The sequence below is a fragment of the Prionailurus bengalensis genome, chromosome A3, assembly GCF_016509475.1.
Source record: "Prionailurus bengalensis isolate Pbe53 chromosome A3, Fcat_Pben_1.1_paternal_pri, whole genome shotgun sequence".
NCBI classification, from domain to species: Eukaryota; Metazoa; Chordata; class Mammalia; order Carnivora; family Felidae; genus Prionailurus; species Prionailurus bengalensis.
In genome coordinates this window covers 73186553-73201592 of record NC_057354.1, presented here as the reverse complement: position 1 = coordinate 73201592, position 15040 = coordinate 73186553, and the positions used below count along the sequence as shown (strand labels likewise).

General features: G+C 43.3%; 1 protein-coding gene across 2 annotated transcripts in view; it reads right to left on the bottom strand.

Annotated features, from left to right (window-relative positions):
• SPTBN1 (spectrin beta, non-erythrocytic 1) overlaps positions 1–14087 on the bottom strand; it is a 199962-nt gene extending 185875 nt beyond the window's left edge. Inside the window, exon 1 of one of the 2 annotated variants that reach the window (XM_043603387.1) lies at positions 13597–14087. The gene's annotated coding sequence lies outside the window, so the exon portion shown is untranslated. Of the gene's footprint in view, positions 1–12885; positions 13537–13596 lie in introns of those variants that run through there. The other variant, XM_043603388.1, reaches the window with a different exon arrangement.
• Between the last annotated feature and the right edge of the window lie 953 nt (positions 14088–15040).

The window sequence follows — 15040 nt, the reverse complement described above, 5'->3', positions numbered from 1 at the left end:
GGTTAACCACATGCTGCTACATTCCATTCTTGCTTAAAAAAAATATATTTAATTAACACATTTGAGCCTCATACTCTGCACAGCTGCACAACATTCCAGAGATAGACCAGCCATCAAGGTACTCTTTACATTAAATATCTACTTACTTTAAAAGTTGAGAAGACTGAGAACCAGTTTTCAAATATGACCCACTAAAGATATATTTATTGCACCTGGACAAAAGTTTTCTTTAACAAGAGCGTAGCCCAACAAAAATGCACACTATAATTAGGAATAAAATATTCATGTAAATATACACTAACAAAATAATTCCTCAGAGCTGGAAATATATATATAAATAAATACTAAACTGACAGATAAGAATAGTCTTACGCAGGAATAAAACAATAAATTAACCTGCTCTCTAATTTTTTTTTTAAATGTTTATTTACTTTTCAGAGAGAGAAATACAGAGCGTGAGCAGGGGAGGACAGAGAGAGAGGGAGACACAGAATCCAAGGCAGGCTCCAGGCTCTGAGCTGTCAGTGCAGAACCCCACACAGGGCTCAAACTCACAAACCGCGAGATCATGACCAGAGCCGAAGTCGGACACTTAACCGACTGAGCCACCCGGGTGCCCCAAATTAACCTGCTCTCTAATTAAACTTTCACCCTTTATGAATTGAACAAGATTCTTAGAACTAAATGAAAGCTGGTATTCTTAAAGTCAGGAACACACATTTCAAAAGCAAAATAAGCTTTTCAAAATGAGAAATCATCCTGATTATCAGGGAAACTCAGAAATTCCTTTAGCAGTGGGTGTTGATTTAAAAACAGACAAAAACAAACCAAAACAAAACTTACCTTTAAAACAAAGAATAAACCACTAGGTGTGCACTGGCTTCTTTCCTGCTCAATAGCACAGCACACGAATGTCTTTGCTCCAAGGATCATAGTACATCCTTGACTCCGTCCCAGGAGATAAGTTGGGTATTTAAGGACAGCTGGCAACACAGAGCTGTCAACCTTGCTGTGAGAAGGACCAGGCCCCTCTCAGAAAAATTACCCAACTGATACCTCTGACCACCACTCGCTTCCTTAAAAAGTGACAGGTGTACTTATCCATTCAGAGGTCCGCATAAGGCCACATCCTAGTCCCCCATCTCCCCGTAACCTGGGGTGCAGGGACCACGTTGAGCACTGTCTCATCTCAGTGTCTCCCCAAGTGCTAGACCCAACATGTGCAGGTGTCTGGAGGTTAAGCTGAAGTACCTACTACAGGTTTCGGACAGCCCAGGCACTATAACCATCAAGCATTTCCCCTGATGAGTTGTGGCCACCCTCAAAAAGAATGATTCCTATCAGGTTGGGAGTTTCTGAAGAATCCCTTATTTGGAGAGAAGAAGTCCATGTAGCACAGTTAAGTTCCAAACCCCAATCTCGGTCCATCCATCACCAAGCCCAGCTGAGTTTTCCTCTACACTGTAAAAGGAACTACCACTGGCCTTCAGTATTTAAACCCAGGAAGAAGGACAATTGCCACTTTTCCTCAGGGCCCACCACTCCAAACAAGACCAGTAACAACCACAAAGTACCTCATGGAAACTGCTAGAAAGGACTTTCTTTTCCAATGAAAGGGTATTCCACTCATTTCCCTAAGCACATGAAAAAAACTCTTTTAGTACCTTTTTAAGGAAAAGGCCAATACCAGAATTACAGTAACAAAGAAGCACTAACAAGTCACCTCCATCCATCCAATGTCCCAGGGCTTAAATAACTGGCTTGCACAATCCAGTAAGCACGTTGCTTTTTCTCGTTGAAACAGATCTTAGAGCCAGAGACAGTACTTTAAAGAATTCAGCCAATACAAAGACCCTAAGAAGGTCGAGCTCTAGTATACGCTTTCAACAGTTACAGCCAAACCCAGCCCAGTAAAATTTATTACCTCTAAAACCAAGATGCTAATAACTATATCCATTCCATTTGTAACATGTTATGGGGTAGCTGTTTTAAAGATTCTCTGAAATCTGAAGATAAAAGTAAAATCAGATGTTGTCCAAAGCATATAGAGATGTCCCTTGAGGGAATTAATGCAACTCTGATGAGAATTCTTTCCAAAACAAAACAGAAAACACACATTATCTAATGAGAACTTAATTTCTGGTATTTTTCCACTATATTTTTTTTCTTTTTCTTTTTTTTTCACTGTATTTTTTTCTTGAAAGAAGAAAAGTATAATAAAATTTGGATTTTCTGTTTCTTCACCATTTTTCTTTACTACCCCCACCATTAAAAACAGCTTAGGCAACAGACAGTGTCCATGCCACAGCTTTAAATACGACCAGTAATAGGATTTTATGTTTTGCCATGCTACATGTATCAAGTGATTATTTAAACTGTCAAAACTTGACATCTTTAGCCTGAGATCTGAGAATTTGGCCCTTATTTGTGAGATGAACAAATATATACACAGGGAAAAGAGGTTTAAAGGATAAACACCTAAATGTTAACTGCGTGTTGCTAGAGTCACTGAATATCTAGTGACTTTTTCTTCTCTGCATTCACTTTTATTTTCCATGATCTACAATAAACATTTATTATTTTGGTAATAAAATGTTAAAAAATCTTTATGTTAGGTGATTTTATGCTAATTTATAACCTTATGAAAGTATATATTCCTCAGAAGCCACTCAGAAAAAAAATTACACATACTATATATATAGTGGCAGACACTGTCAAATATTCAGGGATTCCAAGAAGGTAAAAAAAAGTGAATATTTTAACTCTTACTGACTATTCTACTCACTTTAAAAACACTCCCATGCCACAGATTTAAAAATACAATAGAAAATGTTTAAACGTCAGAGAACAAAATAAATAAGCGTTGTTTTAGGGAAGAACCCAAGTTTTCCTTCCCCTTTAAATAAGTAAGATAAAAAGGCTAAAAGGGGGCGGGGGAGTAAACCATGATAAGAACATGCATTAACCCACCCCAAAGACTGTAAGCTGGTGAAAAACATTTCAGAAAAATGAACAGCCCTTGAATGTTTAGATTTAGCCTTGAAGCAAACACACTAGAACAAAAGTTGTCCCTGAAACTGCTACCCAAGAGGGTAAGGAAACAACAAGAAACTCAGAGCCAGAGACAGTAGCCATAGACGCTGATCTCCTGGAGGATGTTTTTTACCCGCTCCCTTGTGGCCCAGTTCCTACATTTTTCCCACACTCTACAGAAGTACTAAAACGCCAAGGCTCTAATAAACTGCATATTTAAATATGGAATGGAAAAATCTTTTCAAAATTTCAGTGCTCTTTACATCTTTAGTATTAATACTGCTTTCCTGTAAGTTCTGGCAGAAAAAAGTTGAATAGCAAAGGGTATATTTGGCTGATCAGTCATTTTACTTATTAGTTGTTATCCATCTAAAATGAGGCTTATTGGTGGTGTTAGGATACTTTTGATAAAGAGCAAGAGTTTATCGTTAGGTACTTCTAAAAATTTGGGAAATGTGGAGATGACATCAGAACTCTTCCACAATCCCATCACCAGCGATAACCACGTTCTAAGCACAGATATATTTAATTATACATATATACCTCCAAAGAATAAATTCTGCTAACATATAGCATTCTGCATTTCATCCTAGTTCATCTGTTGGATAAAAATTTGTAATAATGTTCTAATACAGACTTTACTGCGTAGCCAATGGCTTCAAGTTTATATGTTAACATCAAAAACAAGGATGCTCCATATTCCACATCAGAGATGTCAAATGGCTTTAAAAATCGCTCAGGTGTTTACTTTCATAGTTTAGAGTTTATTAAGAATGGAATTATGACACCTATAAACAAGGGTCAATTTCTAAGCAATCTTGAAATTATAACATCTTACTTTCACATCTCAAAGCACATTTAATCTGAAACCCTCCCCAATCAACCACTTAAAATCGATGGCGGAAAAAAACACAAAACTCGTGGAAGTGAATCAGTTCATTTCTACAAGCTACATTTTACAAAGTACCAATACTGTTGGGATTTGCGCCATGAAACAAAAAGTACTATTTCCTTCCAAACATTTCCACCAAAGATGAAGGGCAATGTGATTCATACCTAAGATTCACCTTCAAAATGTTATCCCCACAAAATTCCCCACTTTCAAAGCCTTAAAATAGCCTTCTGCTTCCGTTCATGGTGGAGATTACTCAATCACACATACATCTCTTTTTCACCTATGTGACAGACAGATGCAATAAATCATATGCATACCTAAGAACTTCCTTTCATACAAAGAAGGAAGGATATTACTAAAATTCATTCCTCTCACTCTTAGCCTACACTACGCCCAAATGGTGAGAAACCATTAATTGGAAGTAATATACATCTGGAGTTATTTTTATTTTAAAATTTTCACTTGGAATTTTATCCATATTTCTGACCAATTCCAAGGAAACATGATGGCCTAATGGTTACATCCCAGCAGTAGCTGGGTTTCTACAAGTGAGGAAAGTATGTCACAGAATTCCAGGGCCCTCTCTTCCCAAGTGTGCATTTTGGAAACACTAAAGAATCCTGGTCTTCCCCACCTTTCTACCTGACCCAGGTTAGTATAGAGTCACATTAGCATGCCATCACATCTGAATGCTCTACTTCCTCTCAGCTCTATACCCTGAAGATACCGATTTACGCATTTTTCCTCTGCCCTCAGGAAAGTGTACAGAAGGACAGATGAGGCAATCCTTTGGAAGTTTAAACGATTCTTTAATAATGATCTATAGGTGGCCACATTTGCTTTTTTTCTTTCCTTTCTTAAAATGAAAAGCTGCTTGCTTTTTTGATCATTTAAAAACAGCCCTCATGATAGTCTATTATATTTACTGTACTCTTCTCTATTTATAAAATATTTCAAAACTCAAAATGAGAAACATTACATCATTGGAATTTCCTTTCTTGTAAGAAAGGAAATCACCCATCAACCTACCATCCAAAGCAAACCATTAATATTTTAATGTATTTCCTTCCAGTCTTTTATTTAATAAAACAAAACTGGAGTCAAGCCCTATTATATACCCTTGCATAAAGATATTTCCACTGGATATGATATTGTTAGCATTTTCCCATTTCAGTAATATTTTAACAAACCAGTACTATATTGAATTCCAGCCAATCCTGTGCCATAATTTATTTGAGTATGTCCCATTTGCTTTTTCACTATAAATACTGATAAGAAAATCCTTGTTTAGAAACCTCTGTCCTTGGGTGGGAGTGCCTGGGTTAAAAGTCAGTAGGTTAAGAGTCTGACTTGAGACTTGATCTCTTGGTTCATGGGTTCCAGCCCCATGTCCGGCTCTGTGCTGACAACTCAGAGCCTGGAGCCTGCTTCAGATTCTGTTGTCTCCTCTCCCTGCCCCTCCCCACCCTCAAAAATAAATAAACATTAAAAAAAATTTTAAAAAAAAACCAACCCTCTGTGCTTGGGGTGCCTGGGTGGCTCAGGTGGTTAAGAGTCTGGCTCAGGTCATGATCTCATGGTTCGTGAGTTCCAGTCCCACGCATGTCAGGCTCTGTGCTGACAGCTCAAAGCCTGGAGCCTGGTTTGGATTCGGTGTCCCTCTCTCTCTCTCTCTCTCTCTCTGCCCTCCCTCGCCCCCTCTCACACTCTGTCTCTCTCTCTCAAAAAATAAACATTAAAAAAAATTCTTTTAAAGAACTTAAAAAAAAAAAACTCTGTCCTTATTTTTATTTCTTTCTTTAGGTTACAGAACTGCAAGTGGGATTTCACTCCAAAAAGTTATAAACATTTAAGGTTTCTGTTATATATATAACCCAGTGTTTTCTACTAAGTTTGTATTAACCCAAACATTCTCCTGACAGGTAATGCAGAGCTTCTAATTCATGGCATCCCAGAGAGTATTATCTATCTACTAATTAAAGTGGAAAAATTAATCTGATTGTTTTGTGTTTTGTGTTATTGGTGAGTTTGAATAATTCAATATAGTTATAGTTATTGAACTATCTGTTCATATCCTTTCCCCTGGGTAGTAGGATTTTAGTGTTTCCTTGTTTGTTAAAAGTAAGTATTAGTTAGGTTTGCCTTACCTATAATTCAGACATAAGGACAAGTTTAATGTAGACTGAACTTAGCATTATTTATCTGAATGATGGTATTGTTTACCGGGATATATCTTTTTTGAATAAATCAAAATATTTATTTGAAAGAAAGCATAAAATTGAGACAAAATGTCCACGTCTCATGCTAATCAAAGGTACTGTAATGGGCAGTGGATTATCTCACTTAACTTTAACGATCCTTTGTGACAAGTACTGTCAATACCACCACCATGCAGATGGAGATACTGAGGCACACAGACAGGTTAAGGCAGTTTGTCCAAGGTCACTTAGCCTGTAGAAGGAGTCACTAGGTTGTGTAACTCCAGAGCCTGAAACTTGGGACCCTTGCATCCAACAGCCTCCCATGAGCCACACTAGCCCTGATGTGTCTCAACTTCTCCATTATCTCCACTCAGGGTTCTACTGGAATCTCAAATTCAACATGTTTAAAGACAAAACTGATTCTCTTACCAACCAGATTTCCACTCTTTCCTGGGTCTATTTCTCTCATCATCACCAACCATGCTCTTTGTCATCATCCAAATTTGAAATCTTTTATCACCTGAGCTCCTCATCCACTTAGCTCCACTTCCCATCCATGTACCCTACAAACAGCTGGCACAGGACTGGGCCTTCACAGCCTTTCTCCCTTTTCTCCCCTCCTTCTCATATCCTTGGCTATCACCATAACCTGCTCCCTTAACCTTCAGACCCCCACAATCACCTATTTCTTGTCTCCCTGCTTTTGGTTTCTTCCTGTTCCACTCTATTCTCAACTCTTCCAGAGTGCTGTGTCACTCCAATATCTTACCATCACAGAATATTAGGGGTATATGGGATCTTAAAAATTAAGCATTAGATCTGATCAACCGGTAGTCACTGCCTGAAGCACTGCATTGAGAAAGTTACTGAGGCTCTATCTCAACTTCGCAGAAAAAGTATCAGGGCTGATTTTCTACATCTGCCAGGGACAGAGGGAATGATACTCATGTGCCAGGTTTTATCCCCCACTATAATTTCATCTAAGTTTTTCATTTTACAAATTTAGAACTCAGAACAGAAGGGTAAATGGCTTGCCAAAGTCACACACCAGATCATTAAGAGGTTTTTTATCTTCTGTGGATGTACAGAGAGTATATTCTATTCAGTAGAGTATACAGTCCTTAGATTCAGGAACTAAATCTTATTTAACATTAAACCAGCCCATACCACCATCACTGCAACCCAATTTCAAGCCCTAGCAAGAGAAGGTATCCAGTAATTATTATCCAGTATCCAATAAGTGTATCAAAAACTAATACTGAAGAGTAATCTTAGAGATGCAGCAAAGGGAGAAGTGTAGTATAAATGCTTCTTGGTAAAAAGAACTATCATACTACTTTCAAGAACGGGAACCTGAGCTGACAAAGAGTTTCTAGCAAGTGGTCTCGTACAACCTGTGCTTATCAATATATAAATTCCATTGGTAAAACAGCCTTTTAAAAAATAAAAGAATAAGCTTTAATACCTCTTTTGACATAAAAATATTAAGGTAGTTTGGGGAAAGCATTTAAAAGAAGTTAGTGGCTCATATGGCTTAGGCAGTTTGAAGAGAAAGTAAAGGAACTGTTATTAACTGAACACCTACTAAGTGCCTAGCACCATACACTGTGGTCTCACGACTGTATAAGGAAGTATTAACATTTCAATTTTACTGATGAGGAAACTGGTTTCAAGAGTAACGAACTAGCCCAAGGCTAGAACCTAGCTATGGCCACATGAACAATACAGAATAGCATTAGGATCTGAGCCCAGATCTGTTTGACTCCAAAACTCATGCTCTTTCCCAACTGAAAAAAATTTTTCTGCAATAACAAAATTATCCTCATAAACCTTAAAGGACAAAAACTGATTATGACGCTACTGAAATTATGAACGACTGTTCATCAAAAGAAACTAAGAAGAGTTTTTAAAAACAAACACAAACTGGGAGGCAATTTTTGCAACACATATAATCCACAGGGATTAGGAAGCAATCTACATAAAGAACTCCTACAAAACAGTAAGAAACAAATTTAAAAGATAAACAGGCAAAAGACTTAACAGGGACTTCACAAAAGAAGGAACCCAAATGGCCAATAATATAAATAGATACTTAACCTCAGTAATCAGGGAAATGGCAAATAAAAAGCGCTACGAGACATTTCATAAATATCAACTAGACAACAGTTTAAAGTCTGTTAAATGAAGTAGTTGCAAAGTTGTGGACTAATCATAACACATACATTACTAGTAGGAACACAAACAGTACAACCACTTGGGAAAAATAGTTTGGCATATCTAGTAAGGTTGACAATCCACATACTCTATCATCCAGCAAATTTCACTCCTCAGAGAGGCAGATAATATGTGTATGTATGTTTAAATCTATCTCCTCATATGTATTAAGAGACATGTAGAAGACCCATTCACAGCAGCCTTTTTGTAAGAGCAAAAAACTGGGATCAATCCAAATCTCTATCTACAGTAAAAGGAATAAATAAACTGTAGTGGAATACTATACAGCAGTAAAAATGAATGAACCACAGCCACAAAATGAATGAATCCCAGGAATAAAATGTTAATCTAAAAGTTCAAGACACAGAGGGGCACCTGGGTGGCTCAGTCAGTTAAGCGTCCCACTTCGGCTCAGGTCATGATCTCACAGTCTGTGAGTTCGAGACCCGCATCAGGCTCTGTGCTAACAGCTCAGAGCCTGGAGCCTGCTTCAGATTCTGTGTCTACCTCTCTCTCTGCCCCTCCCCCGCTCATGCTCTGTCTCTCTCTGTCTCAGAAATAAATAAACATTAAAAAAATTAAAAATAAATAAATAAATAAAAGTTCACCAGACACAGAAAAATACATGAAGTATCATTCCTTTTACATAAACTTCAAAAACATACTAAATTAAAAAACTTTAAAGGGTAACCCATAAAGAAGAACAAGGGAAGGATAAGCCTAAAACTCAGGACAGTGGTTGCTTCAGATGGGATGACAGAGAATCACTCAAGGGATTATGAATGTACAATGATAAGGTTTTTCCTCTACTAGGTGGTGCTTGTCTGAGTGTCCACTGGTTTATGATTCTGTAACATATCTTTTATGAGCATTATTTTGTATGTACAAATCATTTAATAAAAAACTTCAAGAAAGCAATGGACCAGAGGGGCAGGACACCGAACATACCAGAAGTAACTGACAACAGAGAACAAGATGTCAGTCAGAGGAGAGCAAAGGGACCAGAGGGGACACCTTGCACTCAGTCAGGCAAGCTTTCCAGACTCCAGTTCTGCTGTCTCAAAGCCAAGGCCTTTTTCTCTAGGCAGGGAGGGCATATTGTTTACCAGCTTTAGAAGTGTTCTAGAAAAGAACTAAAAAACTTGACTAATCTAAATAAACTACAAAAAGTAAGGGTCTTCCACCTAAAGATTAAAGAACTTTACAATGTACTCCTGTATTAAGTGATTTACAGTCAGTGCATCCCTTTCCTCAATACCACTTAATAACAAAAAGGGAAAAACGTGCTGATACTTTAGCAAAAGACAAAAGAAAGATACCAGAAGGAACCTTCTGATACAGAGATCCCTTAGCTGAAGAAGTAGAGCAGTTTCTCCATTTAACATGCATATAAGTCACTTAGGGGTCTAGTTAAAATGCAAATTCTGATGGGGTGGATCTGGAATGAGACCTCTAAGAATCTGTATTTATAACTCCTGATGTTACTGTTCCACAAACCTTACTACCATACCATATCAATACATTATGAAAACGCATTTTGGGGTAATGTCTAAAAACAGAAGTATGGGTGCCTCTAACTGGGATAGTTTCATTTTACCCACTAAGATACAGAAATTGACGATACTACTCCTACACTATATAAACTTGGGTACAGGATTACTGTTATCAGAAAAATCAAGAAGGGGTGCCTGGGTGGCTCAGTGGGTTAAGCATCTGACTCTTGATTGCGGCTCAGGTCATGAACTCACAGTTTGTGAGTTTGAGCCTCACATGGGCTCTGCACTGACAGCAGGGAGCCTTTTTGGGATGATCTGTTTCCCTCTCTTTCTGCCCCGCCCCCCCCATAAAACAAAACATTAAAAAAAAAAAAAAGAAAAATCAAGAATACTAAACTAGGTCTTTTGCAAAGAAAAGGTGCTTTGGGAGACAGCAAGGACTGAAAATTTAAAAGAGAAACCATGAGGGGTTTTACTCACTTCCACAAACCAACAGAAGTAGTCTTTCCAGAAGACATATTAGTCCCTTCCTAATGGAAAAATGGTTTCCCAATAGTATTGAGGAAACCAGGACTACCCTAAGGAAAGCCACAGAACATTAGTTAAAGACTGATTATAATGCAGATATTGGTCAGGGCCCAGAATAATTAAAGGAGCATCACATCACTGTATATATACATGTGTGTGTATAGCTTTAGACTCCTAAGAATATACTCTTAAAATGAAAAGCTTATTTTTTTAACAAAAACCACATCAAATAATATTCACTCATCATGTCTGTTTGTTTAGTAGTAGTAAAATCCTTCCATCTCAAAATAGTACTTCTACATGTAGAGTCATGCTTTCATACAGCACTCAATAACCACTCAAACAGACTCTTCCAAGGAAACGCCAGTGCCAAGTCTCTGCTAAGGATGTGTCACAAGTAGAGAGTGAAGTCTTCTCACTTGCTCCTACAACATCACAGACTGTTGTTACTAGTCTCACCCCAGAGATGCTCTGCACAGAAAGCCTGCACAGAAGGAGACGGCCAAATGACAGCAGTTTCCTCATGGCCCCAATGCTACTCTCAGATGAAGGGTTTGGTTAGTCCAGAGATGACAGAGTTACAAACAGCATAACCTAACAGAATTCTGCACCTGGTGTGTACGTCAGAACAGCTAAACCCCCTGTACCATCAACACAGGATATTTTTTTACAACATAATAAATCCAAAATGTCTGGATAATCCATGGAAACAATACTCCCAACCATCCGTAGGCATCACAATTTTATACAACCAGAGCAACGATGAAATCCAAATTTAAAAACAATTCTGTATCTTAATGGCCATCTATTAGAGAAATTCAAAATAATGCACATAAACCACACAATTTAAATTCAGTTCTCCTCTGAAGAGCCCCATAAAATCAAATGCGACTAAGCTGGATTCATTAGAGAGTTTTTAAAAATAAAAGTAGATACGCCCTTGCATTGAAACACTGACCTTCCCTTCCAGTTAGCATACGGAAATTCTCTTTTTCACTTAAACATTTTAGAAGAGCCTGAGGTGACATTTAGATGTATCCTATTTGCCATCGCACACTGAATAAATGAATTGTGGAAGCAGCATTTAGAAGAGAAATTCCCAATGTTCCCAGACTAAACAGATGAGGACACTGGGAATCATCTCCTCTGACCAAATACCAGACACCGAGGCCTTGGTGGTCTCCCCTTTCTCTTGGTCTCCCTCCCCAGCCACATCTGCAAAAAATATGTATGCAAAAAATACATATAAACAAACACAAGTGCAGTCAGTTACCATGATAATTCCATTAGTCATGACTGGACACTTGGCTATCTAAATCAATCTGAATACCAACTGACCGACAATCATGACACTAACTTACCTAATAATCCTCAGTAAAGAATCCAAATATGCAACTGTACTTGATTTACAGAAAAAAGCAAATGATGTTAGTACAGCAAATACAGGTTAAAGAAACAATTTTTAATCCATCAAAAAATACGTTCCTTTTTAAAACAACTTACTGAATGTTAGTATTTTTAGAAATGTCTCAGAGACATAAGAACTAAAACACACCAATCATTTCATTTCAAAAAAATGGTTTCCTATAGGAAAGATTCATATTCTTAGTATTAACCAAAGACAGAGGTACTGTAATGTCATCGCTGTGAAGCTACAATTAATCAACTTTTCACATATGAAGAAATCGATGGATAGCTGGGTTGCAGTCACAGATTATGGGTAATGCACAGAAAACACTGCGACTCCCAATACTGACTGCACCACTGCCTCTGCACACCCCCGGGCCTGTCCTCCCTGCAGCCCCTCCCTACGGCTCAGGTCCCTAGGTCGAAGATCAGATTCCCGTCCGCAACCGCAGGCCGGCTCCCTCAGCCTGCATTGGCGCTGCAGGACGCCCCTTCTTCCCAGCACAGCCCGACAGGCGGGGCGGGAGGTCTCACCCCAAACAGCAGACTCCCCCCCTCACTGCTAGGTGACCTGGTCCTCCTGACGCCACATCCAGCTGAAGCAGCATGACAAGGTAGAAGCAGCTCCCAGCCTCGGCCAAGGGCAGCCCCGGGCCTGGGTGGGGCCGGGCGGGGGCCGCAGGCGCCGAGTGGCCGTGCCAAGCCCCGGCAGCGAGAACCAGGGGAGGCTGCGATACTGCTGCATTGTGCTGCATCACGGCGAGGGCACTGGGAGCCATCCATCTTGCCAAAAAAGCACATCCCCGCCCAAATAAACCCCACCGAATCCATTTTTCTCCTCTGCTGAAGCACCGTCACACTCGCCCTCTCCTCGCTCTGTGGCCCTGCTTTTGACTTGAAAAATAATGGACTTGGTTTCGTATACTGACATCCACAACACTCCCCTCCCCATCTGACGGCAGACACTTGGCATCTCTCCTCTCACAAAAACAAAGAGAAGGCTCCCCCCAAAAAGGAGGGCCGCGGGCGTGGTGTGAGAGATGAAGACGAGAGGGGCTTCCAGCCCACCACCCCAAAGGCCAGCCCGGAGGGTCACCGCGCTGATACAAACCTGTTGAAGAGCCGGTGGCTGGAGCTGAAGGGCGGGCGCCACCGCCGCTCCGCGCCCGAGGCGGCTCACGCCCAGCCCTGGGAGAGTGGGGACGGCAGGGAGGGCGGGGGGCGGGCGCCGGGAAGGGCGGGGGGGGGGGGGGGCGCCCGGCCGCCGCCTCCGGTTCAGCTGCAGCGCAGCGCAGCGGGGACCACGCCTGGCCGCATCCCCCGTACCGTTACGCGCACAGCCCGGCCCTGTCAACGCCGCCCCCGCTCCCCACCAGCCCCGGCCGCAGGGAGGGCACCCGAAAATACGCCCAGCGTGCTGCCCACTCCGCACCCACCCCCGCACCAGGGGCCGCTGCGCCCCGCTGGAGGGAGTAGGCGGCGGAGGCAGGGAGGAATCCGCGCCGCTGCGTCCGAAGATGGGGCTGGGCGGCCGCGGTGCGCACGGGGGAGCTGCGTTCGCCTCACTGCGGAGCCTGCCGCCCCTGTCCGCATAGCCCGCGTACTAATAAGCACTGGAGATCAAGGCTCCTCGCGCCGCCCCCGCCCCTGCTCCGCAGCCTCCCTGCCCCCACGCCGCTCCCCAGGCGCAGGGCATTGGCGGGGCAGCGGCGTCCTCCGGACCTGGGCCCGCGCCCCTCCCCCTGTCCTCCCGCCGCCCAGGAGCCCGCCCGGGAGGCAGCCCCAGTGAGTTGGCATCTTCCAGCCTAGGCCCCCCACCTACCTCCCGAGGATAAGGGGGTGGGGGCGCCGGGGTCCCGTCCTCCTCCCGCTCCTCGGCGGCCGGGCGGGTGGGCCGGGAGGCGACTCCGCGGGGCTGTCCGCGGCTGGGGCCGGGGCTCACAGGACGGGACCGGTGGGCGCTGCTGCGCGGGGCTGCGCGCTCGCTCCGGGCGGAGAGGCGGCCGAGGGAGGGACTGGAGGAATCCGCAGCCTGCACGGCAACAGCTGCACTGATTCCGGGGGCTGGGCGGGAGCGCGGGGCGGGGGGAGGAGGGGAGGGAGCAGGCCGGGAGGGGGCTAGGGGCGGGGAGAGAGAGCGCGCGGGCGCCGGGAGCGCGCACACACACGCGCGCGCACACGATCTCTCCCGCACACCCTCCACACTCCTCTCCGCTCACCGCTCCTCCCTCCTTCAGTTCCTCCCTCTCCTACCCTCGGCGCCTGTCGGGAGCCCCGCAGCCGCCCACCCAGCGCCTGCAGCGCGCGCCAGCCGAACCTCCGGCGCGTCCACGCACTCCCCAGCTGAGGCTCTCCTCCGGGCTGGCGCCTACCTCGTCATATGCCGCGGGGACCCGCCAGGCTGGCCTGGCCTGGGTGGGCACCGCCGCCGCCGCCGTTACCCGGGCGAAGGGACAATGGGGGCTTTGTCCCCCACAGCCGGCGAGGGCCAATTTCACGTTTAATTTGAGGCTAATTTGATTATCGCTTTAGAAAGGGGCAGCCTAATTTTCTACGTGATTTGTGCAGCCTCTTTTCGCCCGCGATGTTGGCGTTTGGAACGCGCTGGAGATTGTTGAGAGAGGTTTTAGAGCGTCCTTTGGCTGTTTTGGTTTTAGATATAGTTGGTGATGCTTTATAGGTTCCGCCCAGCCTCATGAAGAGCCACAGTGACCTCTCCGTGGGAAACGTTGGGCGGTGGGGGCAGAGGGTTGTTCCTCGGTGAAATCACGATCTTCCCCCGATTTGTGAGTGCTTCTTCACCGTGTCCCTCAGGGCGGACAGTCCCTACAAGTGGTTTGTCCAACTCCTGCCTCTGGGCGTTCTGGCTCACTTCAACCTAAAACCGAGTTCTTTTCCCGAGCCACCCGTGCGGAGTGGGGTCGTTCAGGCAGCAGGGCAAGCCCCGCGATGGTTTTAGGATTTGTTTTCTTCCCCTACCCAAAAACCCTGAGACGGATACCGGCCGTTAACTCGAGTTTTTGTCAAGTGCTAACGCCTCTTCCCAACCAGCTTGCCCACCCAGTCAGTCCCCAGGCTATGTAGAAATTATGGAACCGCCACTGTTGGGGAGAAAGGATGGTGTCATCACCATGTCCACGAATAGAAACGCTCTTTAGAGAGCAGAGTCGGGGGAAACTGACGTTCTGCCTGCCTTGTAGGTAGCCAACGGCTGCACTGCAAGCTTTCAAGAGGGCCCTTCTCCTTTGACTACGCCCAAAGGCTTC